The 17,460-nt window shown below is 40.6% G+C and overlaps 1 protein-coding gene across 1 annotated transcript in view; it reads right to left on the bottom strand.

Moving 5' to 3' along the window:
- The window catches only part of DIAPH3 (diaphanous related formin 3), a 528,414-nt gene that overhangs the window by 253,338 nt on the left and 257,616 nt on the right, over positions 1-17,460 (bottom strand). The window lies entirely within an intron of this gene.

Below are 17,460 nucleotides of genomic sequence, written 5' to 3'. Positions count from 1 at the left end.
GGGGGCGCGCAGGACAATTTTGACGTTTTTTTAAAAAAACACATTTTTTGTTCAAAATGTAGCACAGTATCTGTACAAAATGTAGATATTGTACATTTAGCACAATATCTGGTTCTCTTCATATAGATTCTTTTATAAATAAGAATGATAATTTCAGTAGCCAACTTTTCAAAACCAGTTTTGTCCCCTCCTTCCTGCCGTCCACTCACATAGGTTCCCCTCAAAGATCTGTACTGCACGTGCTACATCTTTGTCTTTCTCCCCACAAGTCATCATGCAGCTATTTAGCCGGTTGTTGGTCTTAGTTCCAGACTGCATAGTGAGCTACTGCCTGAAAAAAATGACTTGATTCAATCTTCAGTGATATTAATTTTATGACCCTCAAGATCACATGGCTGATAAGATTTTGGAGCTAAGCACAATTTTAAAAACACATAGACTCCAAACCTTCCTCTACTGAACACTTTATCAGTGAAAACGGCCTTTGATTTCGCCCCACTAAGTGTTAGAAAAAGTCCCTGGGTGATACCAAAGGTTAAATGCTAGAAAGATTGGCTCCTGGAACCTACAAAAAGGCAAATGGAAGGAAAGGCCTGGAGATCTGTTTCCAAAGGGTCATAGAGCCTGGAGAACCCCAGGAAGTTAGTCTTCAGCACATGGGGTGGCACAGGCAGGGATCAGCAGGAGAGCAACCACTTGGGTGCTGTTTTTTTTAAGCTGTAGAGCAAGGCCTTGCTGTGAGCTCGCCTGCTGCTGTCTCAAGATTTCGTTCCTTTCTCCTAGATATATTCATCCTATTGGGCTGAATTTATAGCATTTACCTATCCCTTTGTTGCAAACCCCGACACACACACACACACACACACACACACACACACACACACACACACTGTATTATCCAACCACACTTCTCTATTAGTTAATTCTTCAGTTCCTTATGGGAGTGGTATGGCAAGTAAAAATATAAAAAAATCAAAGGCATTTTTGTGAACTGTAAGACTATAGAAATGGTGAAAAGGGTGAGGGAAGGAAAATAAGATTGACAAAGAAAGAAACAACAGAATTAAGACATTTAAAAAGTGTTTAAGCCAGATTTTAATTGAACTACAAGAAAAATACCTACCTTTACTATTCACTAGCCAATATTTGCAGGACCTCCAGAATTTTCAGATTAATCAAGTTTATTTAGCTTCCAATGGGAAAATTCCATTTTCAATAAAGGCATCAAAATAGGCATTTGAAATGTCCTATGCTTAGGTACTCTAAGAATATGAAAAAATTTGTGTTCTTTTTCTAAAGTACTCTTATAATTCTAAAATCTTCAAATCTAAAGATTTTTAGGAGAACTAAACCAGAGCAAAGTACATATGGTACCTTTTCTTCATGTTTCATAGTACTCAGGTAAAGCCAAGAATTATATAAAAACATTTTTTGAACTCATTCCTCCTGGTATTCAAGGAAAATATAATTGGCTGTAGATATGAGATATTGCTTCCCGGTTGCTCATTACTCTCATTACTCACAGGAGGGCCAGAGGAGTTTTCTAGGCACTCCGGAACTGCAGGTGGCAAAGCGAGTGCCTGAGAGGCTTCCTGTTTCAACTTGGCAGTCTTTGCAAACATTCTTGTCACATAAGTTGCATATCTGTTTAAAAAAACCTGGCAAGTACACACACAGAATAATCCGAGCTTCGGAAACTCATTCATGTCCACTTCCACAAAACATCCATTCCATCATTGTATTAGTCTGGGTACTTTGGAGAAACAAATCCACGGCGACTCACATATAAGAGAGAGTTTTATGTAAAGAAAAGGTGCATCACGAAAACATCCCAACCCAATGCTGCCCAAGCCCACAAGTCCAACATTAACCCATTAACCCAACACCAGTCCACAAAGTCCTTCACCTCACAAAACAGAGGCAGTGATGCTGACTGCAGGAGGAAAGCTGAGTCTGTGAACGTGTAAGCATCTCAGCACTGGCAAGGGTCTCCACACGGCTGCTCCAGCACCCAGGGCTGCATCGGGATAGATCCATGCGGCTTCTCCTTGGGGATGTCTTGGAGGAAGTCAATCTTGCAAGCTGAAGCAGGGAACTGCTAAGGCAGCTGCACCCGATACAACCATCACAAAACAAGAGACCCGAGAACTAGAAAGGCGAGGCTTCACCACCCATTTATCCCTCCGCCTTTCAACCAGCACCACATGTGATTATCGGCCAGGCTGGCACAATTAACTAACTCAATCATAAACCAAATCAAATCTACTGCCCTCTAGCCTATTCTGGTTCATAGAAATTCGGTACATGGTTTCCTGAGAACATACATTTTTATTGGAGCAAACATTTTCATCCTCCTTCCGAGCAACTGGTAGGTTTGAACCACAAACCTTGTGGTTTGCAGTGGAACGCTTAACCCACAGTGCCACTAAAATACTTTCCAATCATAGAAAACTAATATTTTAATTTTTATCATTATGGCTTGGTTTATAATTCTTAAACTTATATTAATGAAACTATATAGCGTATGCATTTTTTGCATCTGGCCTCTATCATTCCATGAAATGATTTTGAGATTCATATACTATACAGTAATTTAATTGATGACTTTTTTACCATAGTCTGTGTGGCTCCCACCAAATGTCTTGAGTTCTCTTTTCCTGAAAGGTGTGGATAAGAGAAATGGAGGAAGATTCTTATAGGAATACATTGTGCAATTGTGAGTGATGGTGTACAGGGTTAGTTTTGATTGTAAAAAATTTAAGAATATAATGAAAGCCTTAGTCAAATTTGCCACCTGGCTGGACAAAAAGTGAGCCATTCGAAGGAAAGATGAATCTCCTGGAATAAAAACAAAAACACAAAAAAAACAGGAACCAGGAGTACAGCACATCATTTGGGCCCTGAGATCCCCAAACATTGAACCTTCTTCAGCAGAAAGCTGTGACACCAGTGAAGTGGCAGAGGCACCAGAGCAGCGGAATAAAGAGTCAGAGCACAAGAGAACCTGGTAGGCTTATCCATCCTTAGAGTAAGTAAAGCTGAGTGCCTTTAGGCAGGAGACTGGCTTGTGGAAGGAAGTGCTTCCAGATACTTACATAATTGGGGGAGGTAGATTTTTTTTAAGTCAAGGAGCTAGAACTAAATGTGTTCAGCCTGAGGCTTATGGAGGAGTAGAATGTTTTGGGGAATGTATTGGCAGCACTAAAAGAGATGTAACATTGCCTGAGCAGGGAAGAGGCCAAAAAGATGCCTGGCTCAGAGGCCAATGACCAGAGAGAGGACTGTCTGTGGGCATGGCTGGACAGTGGTTGTCCTGATCCCAGAAATGTGCTGTGAGCATTTCTGATCTTAAATGATAACCTGTAATTTCCCTAAAAAGCCCCAAATCAGAATATGGTCTGTGGCATATTAGTAGAGCGTTCTCTATGGGAGGGATGGTTGATGTCAGAATTGGTACAGAATGCTGGAAGGTGGAAGAAAATGTCTGACCACAGACTCACAGTAAGCAGTCTTGGGCAGCTGAAGCTGATGATAGAGATTTTCTTTCACGCTAGTGAAGCCAGAGAACGCCAGTCACTGCCTTCCCCCATCCCACCCCAGCCCTGTTCCACTCACCTTCGTGGCATTAATTATATAAAAAGTAAAATCCATGAAAGCTGAGACTTGGGTAAGGAAAATAGTCTGGTTGAGTTCCAGATCTCAAAAGATTCACTAAACATATAGTGTTATTTTTTATTTCATTCCTTTTTATTAATGGTAATATTTGATTGCAAAACCATGGCAACATTTGTTTATTGAATTTCTTGCTGATGGTCTTTTAATTGTTGTTCTTCAGTTTTGAGTCATGTAGTGTATTGAATATTGAAAACCCCTCTTCCAGGGAAGCCAACAAACCCAGGGACAAGGAAACAACAAGAGATCTAAAATCAATGACAAGGAAGGCATAGAATGCCTGGTGGAGTTTGTTCAAGTGCAATGTAGCCAAGAAGAACTACTGAAACACGAATGAAGGTAGAAAATGATAGTGGGACAGGAGGAAAATAAAAGGAAATAGAGGAAAGAACTGGGAGGCAAAAGACATTTTTAGAGGTATAAATATAGGCAGGTACATATGTAAACATATATAATGATAGGGACATATATCTGTGTTAAGTATTAAGGTAGCAGAGGACACTGGGCCTCTACTCAATTACTCCCTCAATGCAAGACCGCTTTGTTCTAATAACCTGGCATTTTGTGATGCTCACCTTCCCAATAGGATAGATGAAGACAAAATGGGTGTATAAGCTAATGTAGTGAGGCAAGAGGATAGTGCCTAACTATTAAAAGATATAGTATCTGGGGTCTTAAAGGCAAACAAGCAGCCATCCAGCTGAGAAGCAACAAAGCCCACATCAAAGAAGCACACCATCCTGTGTAATCGAGAGGTGTCAACAGTATTAGGTATCAGGCATCAGAAAACCCCAAACAAACAATCATATCAATAAGAGGGGTGGATATCCCCTCACAAAAGGGTCACAAGGAATGGACAAGCCAATCAAGGAGCAGTGTAGCACCATGAAGCACACAACATATCTCTAGTTCTTTAATGCTTTCTCCCCAAACTATCATGACCCCAGTTCTACTTTACAAATCTGGCTAGACCCGATGAGCATGTACACTGGTACAGATAGAGCTCTCGACACATGGAATACAGGGCAGATAAATCCCTCAGGAACAATAATGAGAGTAGTAATACCAAGAGGGGAAGGGGAAGGTGGGAGGAGAAAGGGGAAACCGATCACAATGATCAATATCTAACAGCCTCCCACCCTGTGATGAATAACGGAAACATGGGTGAAGGGAGACAGCGGTCGGCATAAGATATGAAAATAATAATAATAAAAAAATCATTCATCAAAAGTTTATGAGAGTGGGAGGGTAGGGGAACGAGGGGGGGGGGATGAGGAGCTGATACCAAGGGCTTGAGTAGAAAGACAATGTTTTGAAAAGGATGATGGTAATGTATGTACAAATGTACTCGACACAATGGATGTATGGATTGTTATAAGAGCTTTAAGAGCCCCCAATGCAATGATCGAAAATAGAAAAACAAAGGAAACCCTCTTACAAAAGATCTGTCCAAATCTTAACCCCAGTACCTCTGAATTGACTTTATTTGGAACAATGTCTTTGCACGGATAATCAACTTAAGGATCTTGGGATGAGATTATCCTACATTTATGGTGAGAGCAAAAGCCAATGGTTATGTCTTTGTATAACATGTAGAGAGAGCTACATAACCTCCTCTCTGGGGGACAGACAGCAGAGAAGTGGATGAAGGGATGTGTCGGACAGTGTAAGACACGACAAAATAATAATAATTTATAAATTATCAAGGGTTTATGGGGGAGAGGGAGAGGGGAGTGAGGGGGAAAAATGAGAAGCTGATACCAAGAGATCAAGTAGAAAGCAAATGTTTTGAGAATGATGAGGGAAACAAATGTACAAAAGTGCTTGACATAATGGATGGATGTGTAGATTGTGATAAGAGATGTACAAACCCCCAATAAAATGATTTAATAATTTTTTTTTAAAAAGGAAGAAAGAAAGTAGAGAGAAAGCCAGTCGTCAACATCTCACTCATTGGGGATAAACTGAAAGTATTCCCTTTGGGAGCAGGAACCAGACACCTATTCAATATTGTACCAGAAGTTTTACCAAAGACACTAGACAGGGGAAAAAAGCAAAGGCATACAAATCAGCAAAGAAGAGTAAATTCTCCTTATTTGCTAATGATATGATTTTCTATATACAAAGTCCCAAATATCCAACCAAGAATATTAGGGGGTCAGTAATGTTGGAAATAATTGACAGATATGACAATATAGCAAGGTATAGATCAACATATAAAAATCAATTGGATTCCTATATACTCAAACAAGGAAATCCTTGAAAAGGAAATCAAGAAAACAATGACATTTAAAATAGCTACCCAAGATAGAATTCGAGTCATGGTAGTGGGAGCGGGGAGGAAACCTTTAGGAACTAGAGGAAGGTTGTATTTCTCATCATTGTTACATCGCATCCTGACTGGCTAATCTCCTCCCCGAGGCCCCTCTGCAAGGGGATCTCCAGTGGCCTACTAATGGGCTTTGGATCTCCACTCCGCACTGCCCCCATCATTCACTATGGTGAGATTTTTTGTTCTGATGATGCCTTACACCTGATCCCTTCGACACCTCGTGGTTGCATAGGCTGGGGTGCTTCTTCCCTGTGGGCTTTGTTGCTTCTGAGCTTGATGGCCGCTTGATTACCTTCAAGCCTTTAAGACCCCAGACGCTATACTTTTTGGTAGCCGGGCATGGCTAGACCAGAGGAGGTACACTGGTACAGATAGGAACTGAAAATACAGGGAATCCAGGATGGATGAGCCCTATAGGACCAGTGGTGTGAGTGGCAAAACAGGGAGGGTAAAGGGAGAATGGGTAGGAAAGAGGGAACCGATTACATGGAACTGTGTGTGACCTCCTCCCTGGGGGACAGACAACCGAAAAGTGGGTGAAGGGAGAAGTCGGACAGGGCAAGATATGACAAAATACCCATTTATAAACTATCAAGGGCTCATGTGGGAGAGGGGAGCGGGGAGGGAGGGGAAAAATGAGGACCTAATGTCGGGGGTTTAAATGGAGAGAAAATGTTTTGAGAAATGATGTACAAATACGCTTTACACAATTGATGTGTGTATGGATTGGGATAACAGTTGTATGAGCCCCTAATAAAATGTTTAAAAAAAAAAAAAAAAAATTCTAAAAAAAAAAAAAAAAAAAAAAAAAAAATAGCTACCCAAATGATGAAATATTTAGAAATAAACCTAAGTAATTAGGTGCTTATTATACCGTAAGTTGCCATTGGGTGCATTCTGGTGCATAGTGACCTCATGGGTCATAATAAAAACTTGGACAAAGAAAACTACAAATCCTTATTACAGGGAAAAAAGTCTACATGAATGGAAGAATATACTGCATTCATGGATAAGGTTTAACATTGTGAAAATGTCCGTACTTCCCACAGCAATCTATAAATAGAATGCAGCTACCACTCAGAGGCCAGCATCATTCTTTAAAGAGATGGGAAAAGTAATCCCCATCCACGAAACTTTTCCATGTTTAAGCCTTTAATGTTTATAATCCTATAATTTCCAAACTATTATAGTTTTATACTTTTCATCTCCCAGCTAAGATTTCTTGTCTGTGCAGTTATTAGGACCATATTTTCCTTTAATTATTTAAAGGTAATGTTTTTTTTAGTTCTTTTAACATATTTATGAATATACACATTAAAGGTGCTTCAGATGGAATTAAAAATCTGCACCATCATCAATCTGTTTTGTTATTTTGTTTTCTCCTTCTAGCAATACATCGCTTTTTATTATACTTTGTTTTATAATAGGTTATTGACCACTATATATGTAAGACATTGTACCAACTCTGAAGTATACAATACGTTGAAGAAAGTTCCTTCCTATTTTAAATGGCAAATTAATCAAGCCTCTAACAACCCTGAGAAACTTAACAGGACATAGATTTTGTTAGGATGGGTCTACTTTAAGACATAGCCTTCATTGTCAATACGCAGCCTTTCTGTTTGAATTAATGCCAGGTATGTTAATAAGGTGCTTATTATACCATAAGTTGCCATTGGGTGCATTCTGGTGCATGGGGACCTCATGGGTCATAATGAGACGTGTGCCAATCTTTCTTTTTTTTTTTTTTTAATCGTTTCATTAGGGGCTCATACAACTCTTATCACAATCCATACATACATCAATTGTGTAAAGCACATTAGTACATTCATTGCCCTCATCCTTCTCAAAACATTTGCTCTCCACTTAAGCTCCTGGCATCAGCTCCTCATTTTTCCCCTCCCTCCCCACTCCCCCTCCCTCATGAACCCTTGATAATTTATAAATTATTATTTTGTCATATCTTGCCCTGTCCGACGTCTCCCTTCACCCACTTTTTTGTTGTCCACCCCCGCAGAGAGGAGGTCACATGTAGATTTTTCGGAAGCACTTCTGGATAAATTTTAACCTCCAATCTTTTACTTAGTAGCCAAGTGCCTTAGCTATACAACCCAGGTCTTAACTGAAAACCAAACCCAAGCCATTGCTATCGAGTCAGTTTAGACCCATAAGCAATAACTCACTGGCATTGAGGTGACTTCAGATCTTAGCGACCCCAATAGCAGGCTTCTGCGAATAAAGCTTTACAGAAGCAGACGGCCTTGGCTATTCCCAGAAAGCAGCCACCATTTGAACCATCGACCTTTTGGTTAACATTCCACAGCAGAACCCCCATGGCCACCAGGTGTTCTTCGTAGATGCCAAACCTCACTTAGCGCTGTTCCTCTTTCATCCTGCAGTGGCTGTTATCTGGTTAAGGTTTTGTACAGTGTATTAACATCCCAGGCCTCAGACCCGGATTCAAAGTGAAATTACACGGACTACTGGAATCCCGTTCTGAAAAATTCCCTTTCCATCATGCCCTGCCCTGCAGAGCCTAGTAGTTTCAACCGCCGTAAATGGCGATCTCTCTGTCCTCCACTCACAAAGAACCACAGGATCTGCTCAAATTCCCGCTCTCTGAGGGGCAATTTGGAAATGTTCACCATATCATAAACTCGGGTGTTTGTGTTCTCGGGGACTGCCTTTTATCTCTACAGTTTGACCCCAGCCAGAGAACAGGTGACTTGGACATTTGTTCATTTTTGTCCCTGGCAGAAGTTTATTCACCTTTTGTTAAACATACTCTTACATAGTTTTGTTGTGATGTTACCTTAAATGGAATTTTAAAAATGTATTAATACGATGTAATAACACTTTTAAGATTAGAATCAGAAAGGGTGGTGGGGAAAAAAATATTTTATCTCGACCAGGGTGGGGAACCTTTTTTCTGTCAAGGGACATTTGGATATTTATAACATCATTCACATTTGGTCAAACATTTAAGTAATTCACCCCAATGTGATGGCTGGAACCTCTCTTTGGTGAGGCATGTGATGCTAGCTAGTATTGATGATTTTGAGGGCCTTATATGGCCTTTGGGCCAGATGTTCCCTACCTCCCTACCTCTGATGTCGCAACTAGATTTTATGTCCCCTTACACCTGTGTGAAAGTGTAGGGGCAGTGGCTAACCTATCAATCAGGTCACAGTCTGATGATGGTTTCTTGGGATGTGGCCTTTTTATAAGAGAAACACTAGGAATTTTTTCCTCTTGCCCTTTACCTTCCTCCTCAATGAGGCTCTGCATCTGCCTCCAGTGGTGGCCCTCCTGGGCCTAGGATCTGTCTTCCCACCAACTTCGGGTACACACAACGCTGTACTGAACAGCCTGTGCCCCAATGCTTGCTCCTGCTCCACCTTTCTCCATTATGGGCTGCAGACACATGAGTCTGAAGAAGGCTTTGGCTAGCATCACACCCATAGACTTGAGGTAGACAGGGCTGTTATGCCTTCTTGTTAGAAAATTGCTTCTTGGTATAAAGTTTTTCCTTATACATATATGAATGCCACTGGTTTTGTTTCTCTGGACAAGCCAGCTTAACACACCTGATCTAGTCTAACCAATTGTTTACATTTTGCCCCATTTACTTGATAAACCCTTCTCTTTCCCTTTGCCTATATACATATGTACTTGTATAAGGTTGGTGTCCACCAATATTTCCACTGTAAAGGTGTTATTTTTTGTTTTGTACTTACTAGATAAGATAGAAACAGATGCTTTGAGATCATGCAAAGAATATTCAGATATATAATATGCATCAAATGTTTTCTATATCTTAATGGGAAAAGCCCACTGGGTGGAAGATATTACAGTGTCTACCAACTTTATTTAAAATGCTCCCTATAGACCTTGATAGAAACAATGGTACCGTCAAGAATACAATGCAGGAGTGCAGATGAACTATTAGGTCTACAAGGGCTACTCATTTATGCTGCAAATGCTAACAAGTTGCCCAAGTCTAGACATTTAGTTTCATAAGTCCAGTCTATGTTCTTCATTATGCTGCCAAAGGAGTCTTGGAAAAGAGCATGTAGAGACACATAATGGGACTTGCTTAACACACACAAATACTTCCCAGGCAATAGAAGATGCTCAGATCTAAAAAAGCAGCTTACAACAATGCTGTTTGTAAAGTGATGAATCATAAGAGACCTTTTTGCTTAAAACTATGAAATGCTTTAGGCTTTACTTCAAATGAATGATGCATGGCTAGTAATTAGTATGTGGTGGTAATGATATTTTGTTTTGTAGTTCTAAATGAGACAAATTAAGTAAATTGTGCCATAAAGTTCAATATTACATAGATGATTTGACTAGAAAGCATCATGTTTCCATACCCAAAACAAAACAAACCAATGAAGCGTCCAGTAAGATGGTCCAGTAAGCATCCAGTAAGATCTAAACCAACTTACTTAGCATACCCTTTACAATGAAGACATGAGAAAGGGTGGCTGTGGGAGACAAACACACGAATGCGGAAAGCGGGAGGCAGGGTCCACAAGCAGACATGAAGCAGATCAGCAAACTGTCCTACTAACAGCACAGGGCATTCTCCATCACAACCGGAGAGTGCGTTGGCTGGCTCCTCTCACAGCACAGAGCAATACCCAGTGCCTGACAGTGAGCTAAGTGAATGAGTTCCTCTCTGACTTCCCCCCTATTCTCCTCCCACCCCAGGCCCCTGTGAATGGAGGTCTGAAAGGTACCCGATTTAGTGCATTCTGCAACTGGTTGGGCCTCTCCCTCCACATTATTAAGCCTGAGAGTTTGGTGTATAGGGGGTCAGCGGTGGGGACGGACCAGGCAGGAATACTGCACAGCATGGGAGGCTAACAAAAGGGACAGTGACTCATCCCCTGTCCTTCATGGCTCTCTAGTGCTTGGAGGGGACACTGGCCCACACATTTATGCACAGGTGGAAGGCAGAAGCTGGAATCAGGCACACTAGTCCCAGCAATTGGGTCCAGCAAAGGCTCCAATCATCTAGACTGCCCTGCAAATAAAGCAGCAGTAAGAACTGGCTGGACTTTTTTCTTTAGTGGCCCCCACCCCTACCCCCACACACATACCTTGCCCTCCATTTAAAATTTCGTTTTGATAAATTACCAGAATATTCCGCATTAGTGGTGGAACCAACTAAATACTGGCACCTCCCGACATCTACCAAGGTCAGCCATGGGATGGGGGGTCTGGAGAAAAAGCAACAGCCAGTTCAGTCTTTGGGCTTTGTTTTTGTGGCTCTCTTTTATATATATATATAGTCATAAGCCACCTGAGCTGAGATACAAGACATAAGAGGGGGTGCTAATCCCTACTTCACCACAATCTCACCTCCCTACCTCTCCAAACCATGTTGACCAGAAAAGCTGCCACTATACCTTCTCCCACTCACGCCTAAATCCTACTGTGCACACATCATGTGGGCCCTGGACCAACCAGCACATACTACACCGGTGACTGAGAGAGGAAAAAGTTCAGGCTTGGGTGTTTTTCTGTTTTCTGTTAACGTGGCTATTGGCTACGGTTTTTCTCTCTCTCTGTTTCTATGTTCTTGTCATTGTTTTTAGTATTACTTTCTCACTGCTTCTGACTGAATTAGCTGTTCCCAGATGACCAATTAACCCTCACACTCCTCCTCCAATAGTACCGGGCAAGGGCTAGTCCATTACCACTTGATCAACAAGTACAAACAAATAGAAAACAACATGATATACTAGATCCAACAGACAATCTCAGGCCACAGAAAAAAGCAAGAGAGAGGCGCGCAAACAAGTGAGCAGACTGGCTGTTCCTCTTGAGACAGGAGGAATACCTGAAGCTACTGGCCCAAGAAAAATCTTTGAACTGTCCTGTTAAGCCATCCTTAGGTCAAACAACAATTTAGTCAAATCAACAAAGGATGTTCGGCTTAAACACTGACTTGGCTCCTTTATAACTCGTAAGTACAGGTAAGAAGTTTAAAGAACAGTGAGTCTAAGACAATGTGGTGAAATAATATGAGTAGAGATAGCAATGTAAAAAGTCTAACCAATGTCATTGAATTGCACACAGGACATTTGTTGAATGAGTGTGTAATGCTGTGTGTGTTTTTATCAAGAATAAGATACTTATTAAATATGTATACATACATATCAATTGAAGGTAAGTTAAAGCATTACAAGAAATTAGCTGCTAATCAAGCAAACCAAGAGCGCAAGGATGGCAGCTGAGAGCATAACCACTGCCCCATCAGGACCCACAAAATACATTTCAGAAACTATTTAGAGTATGTTAGGATTGGAAATTATATAATCTAACATTGACAAAACTACAGCTCTAAAATGCAGGTCACTTACTAGTTGCTGAGTCAAAAAGGATGATACATAGACCACTTGCAATACAGTAGGTGATCAACCTACTGTGGGAAATACAAAGATAAGTATGTTTATGATAAACTGCCCAGCATCCTTACCACTGAGACTTTACTGTTTCTTAACAACATTGTAAATGTACAAGATGTGTCCCCCCCCAAAACAAACAAACAAACACCGTAAAAAAGCTCCACTGAGTAGAGCTTTCTCAGTACACATTTTTCCTGCTGAGCGAGCATCAAGCAACTCACTCTGAGTGAATGCACCCAGTGGCGTCAACTGGGAAGGTTCTCTCTGGTCACAGTGATTTTTTTTTGTAAAAGCAGTTTTGCTCAGACTTCCTTTGATTTTGATTTTTTGGAAGGCTGATTTAAGAGAACAGCGTGTGGCTGTGAATTGTTTTCTTTTTCCTGCTAGGGAAAAATGCAGCAGAAACTGTTGTGATGTTGAATACAGCTTCCAATGACAGCGCTAAGGGAAAAACTCCAGGGTATGAGTGTTTTTTTCTTTTCATAAAGGGTGAAATGTCAATCGTTGACACACCTCATCCCAAATGGAACAAAACGTCAAATCATAGTGCATTTAGAGTTGTTCCACCACCTAAGACTATTAATTGAGCTTTCTATTTAGATGTTCTGAAAAAATTGTATAACAGTATGTGACAAAAAAGGCCTGATTTGTGGTAGACAAGTGAATGGTTTCGCCACCAAGACAATGCACCTGGCACAAGCCAGCTCAGTGCATCAGTTTTTGGCAAAAAACAGCAAGCTTCTCTTGCCCCACACACCTACTCACTTGACCTTACTCTGTGTGAGTTCTTATTTTTCCACCACTGAAAAGGGACATGAAAGGACAGTGATTTGATGATGCAGAAGAGGTGAAGAAAAAAACGAGGGAGATGCTGTCAAGCCATCCAAACAGATGAGTTTGAAAAATGTTTCTAAGAATGGAATGGCAAATTTGACAAGTGTATTAAGTATAATGGAGAGTACCTTGAAGCTGATAAGGTTTTTTTGTTAAAAAAATTAAATAGATAGCTTTGGAAAAAAACTTCATTTGGGGGAAGGTACCTCTTCTTAGATGTATTTTCCATTGCAATATCATTAAAACATTGAAAGAAAATTACTCTAAGCATGGTGGACTTTGCCTCAAATGAGAATTTCATTTAACAAAAGAAGGCTTAAGAGAAATCATTACAACACCTTGAGTATGATATTTACATCCAAGAGGCACTTGGGGTAAATCTTTAGAACACACAAATCGTTAAGTTAACTGTAAGTTCAAGATTGGCAAACCACGGAAGAGTGGATTAGTCACATAGTACATGGGACGGCTAGAGCTGGAGGAAGAAGGCAAACGCAAATTTCAACTAAGTCTGTGAACCTAATTCCCATCAGCTGGCTTTTAGGTCTCTACCCCAGAAGTTGATGTGACGAGTAGACACTACAGGTGTTGGTGGTATTTTGGGGATGTGGCTGGGGAGTAATGGAGATAGAGTTAGTGACACAAGAAACCCCTCTATGTTGCAGATTTGGTTATTCAAAAGCATGAAAGAACAAGGGGTCTTTTTTCCTATTATATCTACTGACTGGTTCATATTTAAAATAATATTTAAAATAACAGCTCATCATACCCTCACACCCAAATTTTCAATAATTAAGTTTTTTCCTCTCCTTTGATTTCTCCCATGCCATTTCCCAGATTTTTGCTCTTCCTTGGGTGCAAGAATATTAGTGGAAAGTTGTTTCTGTATTCATTTGAAGCACAAATCTATTAAGAATGATACTGCAAAGGGATGAGGCAGCCAGGGTGCAGTATAGCATCAACAGAACATACAACATTCCTCTACTTCTTTAATGCTTCCTCCCCCCTACTATCATCACCCCAGTTCTACCTTACAAAGCCAGCGAAACCAGAGGATGTACACTGGTACAGGTAAGAGCTCGCAACACAGAGAATCCAGGACAGATAGATCCCTCAGGAACAGTAATGGGAGTAATGATACCATGAGGGTAGAGGGAAGGTGCTGGGAGAAAGGGGGAACTCAGATCATATAAACCTCCTGTGCTCCCCAACCAGGGTGATGAACAACAGAAACATGGGTGAAGGGAGACAGGGAACAGTGTAAGATATGAAAATAATAATAACATAACTTATAAGTGGTTCTTAAGGGTTGGAGGAGGAGGGAGGGAAAAAAATGAGGATCTGATACCAACAGCTCAAGTAGAAAGAACATGCTTTGGAAAGGATGATGGAAACATGTACAAATGTGCTTGACACAATGAATGTATGGATTGGTATAAGAGCTCTAAGAGCCCCCAATAAAATGATTAAAGAAAAAAGAAAGAAAAAGAATGACACTTTGCAAGTGCTCCCTAGTATTGACTGTTTGAGGTTTTTATTCTGTTTCTACATTAAGATGAATAAAATTCAGTCAGAGACTTCTAAAAATAAATCAATGGCCTTTGAGAAATTCATTATGTGTTTGGGTTCATGCTTCAGTTCAAGCTATTGATTTGGTTGGTGTGTTTTGGGGCCACTCAAAATCAAATCAGTGTGACATAGTTTTTAGGAAACTCCTGTCCTTTAGTAATAAAGTCTCTCCATTGCTGCATCCAAAGATGCACAGGGGCCAGATCTGTGGTCTGCACTAGGCCGAATGGAGAACTGTGCAGAAATCGAGGAAGTGTGCTACAGAAAAAGAAAAGTCTGCTGAAGCTAAGAAGAAGGGTGGGGTGCAGGCAATGAGGAAAATAATAAAGGATGAATTGCAGCTAAGAACTATGGTTAGGAAAATAACTGGAGGATACCTGTTGCATATGGAGGAGAAAGTTGAAGGGGGCAGTCCCTTAGAGGCAAGACAGATGATTAGTAGAAGCAATGGCCAGAATCATCAATAATTCCAAAAGAAGTTCTGAAAACCCAGTAAGACATAAGGGGCTAGGAAGAGCAGACATGGTGCCTCCTGAGAAACGCACTTAGAAAAGTAAAGGCAGCAACAACAACAGTTCAGAAAGTACCATCATGAGAACAGACTTTCCGGCAGAGAATAGAGCAATAAAGGACAGGATTGCCATGAAGCCAACAGAACAAGTTTTCTCTTAATTGAATTCAAACTATATAAAGGTAAGGTGGGGCGGGGGAGAAATCTGGGTTAGAACTTAGGAAAAACATAAATAACAAGTGTGTCAGGACAAAGCTGCTGGAACCTTAAATCCTTTAGAACATACTAGCATTCAATTGATCAGAATGATTTAGGTGCTTTCCTGTGGTTCCACAGGGAACTACTTATGAAGGAGACATTTATAAAACAGGCTAGAAAGACTCGACTTGCCCAGAGCATAAAACTATTGTTTACTCCACACAGTTGACTGCAGAACAAACGATACATAAAGTGGCATCAGTGAGTGGAAAAACTAGAAGAAAAAACACAAGCCCAAACTTTCAGCCAAAAAACCCCAGAAAATATGAAAACTTTTAATGAAATTAAAAACACAGTCTACTGAGCCATGACATGTTACAGAATTTAAGTAGGTCACAAAGAAACACACACAATATCATTAGATTTTTCTAACAGACATTTGAACAAATACATCCAGTGATGTGATAGTGATGCTAAGTTAATCTTACCTTTTCACTAAATGGAGAAACTCTTACTTTAACTATTCCCTCTCCTCTTGGGAGAAAGATGAGACTTTCTGCCTTATCCTATAGGGTCTCTGTGGTAGTTACATAATCTGGTGTCAACTTCAATCTATGAAGAGCGAAGGGGTGGATTTAGCCTGTCAATCAGGTCGCAGTTTGATGACCTCATTTGGAGGCTCTATGGAGAGAAATAGCTCACTGGAGGCCAGACCCACACTCTCTGCTTGGTTTTTCTGCTGACAAGACACATGGAGCTGATGGAGCTAGAGCTCTGGAGCTGGAGGAGCCACAGGGAGACACACACCACCACTGAGATGCTTCTACTGCCACTGGATCCACAAGACTTTCCACCTAATGGCCTGTGATCCACATGCATTTGCTGTCATTGCATGTGTTTGCATGAATCTGAAGAGAAATTTGTAGACTGATATCGGAAATATGGGCTAATATTGGATGTATGGACTTAATCTGGATTGGGCTGGGATGTTTTCTCAATAAACAATTACTTTTTGATATAAGTTCTCTGTTACACACATGAGTGTCTATGAATTTGTTTGTCTAGTCAACCCAGACTAACACAGTCACTATGAGTTGGAATTAACTCAATGGCAGGGAAGGAGTGACCCTCTCCACAAACTAAATATAATATCTGAACATGGGTACAGAATTAGCATACCTGTGTGTTAGTCTGGGTAGACTAGAGAAATAAATTAGAGGTTTATATACAAAAGCAGTTAACATATAAAAGGTTTATATACAAAACCAGTTAATATTGAGAAAAAGTCCCAGCCCAGTCCAGATCAAGTCCATAAGCCTAATATTAGCCCCTAATATTAGCCAATACCAATCTATAAAGTCCTCTTCAGACTCACAGAACACATGCAATGACACCAAATGCAGGATGATCACAGACTAGTGGGTAGAAAGTCTTTGGATCCAGTGGCATTGTAAGCATCTCAGCACTGGCAGGGGTCTCTACGTGGCTTCTCCAACTTCCAGGGTTGCATCAGGGTAGGTCCATGTGGCTTCTCCTCAGGGATGTCTTGCAGGGAGTCAGCAGAGAGAGAGGTGTCTTCAGCCTCCAATGAGGAAATATACAGCAGTTCCCAGAATTCTCAGAAGGCCATGCCCACACAGAGGCTATGACCCGAATGGCAGCCTAGACTCCACCCCTTCACTCTTAATCCTCTCAAGTCCCAAACTGACACCAGATTATGTAACTACCACAACCTGGAAAGAAAGAAGGATAAAAATAGCTGTAATAATAGATAATAACTGAGTTTCAAGATAAGAAACCAGAACCAGCAACCAGACACAGCAAACAAACACCATTTATCATTTCATAAGTGCCAAGTCTGGTATGTAAGATAAACATGTTTAATGAAATATATGATTCTGTGCCAAAAATAAATATATATA

This window comes from Echinops telfairi, unplaced genomic scaffold, assembly GCF_000313985.2.
Source record: "Echinops telfairi isolate 266 unplaced genomic scaffold, ASM31398v2 ScPeMD7_11;HRSCAF=52, whole genome shotgun sequence".
Lineage (NCBI taxonomy): Eukaryota > Metazoa > Chordata > Mammalia > Afrosoricida > Tenrecidae > Echinops > Echinops telfairi.
The sequence above is the reverse complement of the archived record's forward strand: the minus strand, read 5'-3'. Positions and strand labels throughout refer to the sequence as shown.